This window comes from Gallus gallus, chromosome 13, assembly GCF_016699485.2.
Source record: "Gallus gallus isolate bGalGal1 chromosome 13, bGalGal1.mat.broiler.GRCg7b, whole genome shotgun sequence".
Classification (NCBI taxonomy): Eukaryota; Metazoa; Chordata; class Aves; order Galliformes; family Phasianidae; genus Gallus; species Gallus gallus.
The window spans coordinates 15,459,416-15,461,173 of record NC_052544.1 but is presented as its reverse complement, the minus strand read 5'-3'; the positions used below and the strand labels follow the sequence as shown (position 1 = coordinate 15,461,173).

The following is a 1,758-nucleotide window of genomic DNA, read 5'->3' as shown; positions in this document are numbered from 1 at the left end:
CTCTCCTCTCATTCTGTATCTCTTTCAAAAGGCTCATTTTGAGTCCATTTTCCCCTCTGCTACACGCCAATTATACCATGCACTTTAAAAACAGAAAAGTTAATCCATTTATATAACTGTCTTCTCAGTGGATATCTCTGCAGCTGCAGCAGGCTTTAACTCGATTCTGTGTTCCTCAGTTGTATGAGGAAGAGAAGTGTTGGTAGCTGCCACTTGTAAATGGGGAAACAACTATTTTACTGAAAGTTTCACTACAAACCAGCAGCAGAGTTGCAAACAGGAGCTGGATCAGCAGGCTTTGGTAACTCTATTTTCTATTTTTCAGGGAGATTGTATTTTACCAAACTGTAAAGTATTGTCTACTACATCTGTCTTATATTCATATCTTGATACTGTAATATAGTCCTGAATATCTTCTCATAATTAAACAGGTATTCCATTAGTTTCCCTTTGGCTAGGGAAGTAATTAATCACAAACAGAAGAGATGTGATTGCAGATTTAATGGAGTTCTATGGAATCTGGCCTCGTGTCTGTTTCACAGAAGTTATCCTTAAGCTGTCGGTTTTAAAGCAGCTTGGTTTTGTCTTTGTCAGTGTGAGCATTCTGGTTTTTTCCTGTATTTTTAAAATCACAGTGGATGTTTGTAGTAAAGAATTAGGACTTTTTTTTCTTCCAGCAGCTGCCTCTGTCACAGTTCCATCCAGCAGGATGTGTGCATTAAAACCCTCCAATCCCATATAAAACGTGCAGCTCAGCGTTGCCTGAAAAGCAATGGAAGTTTATTTCACCTGGAGAATACTTCTTATTTGCCATAGTCATCAGTAAAAGCTAAACTTACATAATGCAGTGAAACATGAACTTCAGTGCTTGTACAGAACCCCCAGAAGACCCAATTCCCCTTCTCACGGCGGGTCTGGTAAGGCAGCGTCCCTGCAAAGGCGTTTGTTTATAAACAATACTGGCAAGGTTCCTAAGAATCAATCTGAATTCTGAATATTTTCCTCCTTTAATCTCACGTTTCAGTATTTTTGTTGTTGTGTGTGAGATGAGATTTGCCATTCATTAGAGTTAACGTTAATTTGATTGTTCCTGATCAGCTGAGCTTAGTTACGGATTGATTAAGCTCAGAAGATGGTTCTGGATGGAGGCGGCGTACGTTTGAGGTGGGATCTCAGGCGGTCCCATCCCTGTGTTGGCTGCGTGACGTCACTGGGCCGCGACAGGTCCTGCGGGAGGGGGCGGGCCGCAGGGCGGCTGGGAGGGCAGCTGGAGAGCTCTGCTCTCCGCGTCCCGCCAGGCCCGCTGCAGCCGGTGGCTGAGGGCGTTCCGGAGCGGCTTGCGAAGGAAGACGTCTGATGTGGAATTAAAAGTTACAGCGCCGTTTCTCTGTAGCAGACCGCGCTGCCTGCGGGCGACAGGGCAGAGGACGCTGTGCAGTACCGGGAGGCCGCCAGGCCTGAGCCCCGGTGCTGCCGCCGGAAGCGGGCTCACCGGGACCGGAAGGCCTTCTCCTGCGTGCGGTCTCCTGGGTCCGCTCTGCCCCGCGCCTCGTCTGCCCTGGAGGAGCGTGGTGGCTGCCGCGCAGGCGCACTGCATACTGCCGCGCCCGGGCGGAGCGGGTTTGGAGGGCCGTGGCCCTAAACGAGAACGGACGCTCGGTCACGGCTGTGCCCGGCCGTAGGGAAGCGAGAGGGCGTCCAGCGCGGCGTCCGGGCTGCTTCGGTAACCCCGAGGAAGCTCAAAGGCAATAAGTTGCA

The 1,758-nt window shown here is 49.7% G+C and overlaps 1 long non-coding RNA gene across 1 annotated transcript; it reads right to left on the bottom strand.

The window, feature by feature from the left end:
* Positions 1–486: 486 nt before the first annotated feature.
* Positions 487–1,507, bottom strand: LOC121106748. Its single transcript, XR_005839703.2, has 2 exons — positions 840–1,507; positions 487–762 (listed from the first exon to the last, which is right to left on the bottom strand). It is a non-coding gene; the product is annotated as an uncharacterized LOC121106748 (long non-coding RNA).
* Positions 1,508–1,758: the final 251 nt, after the last annotated feature.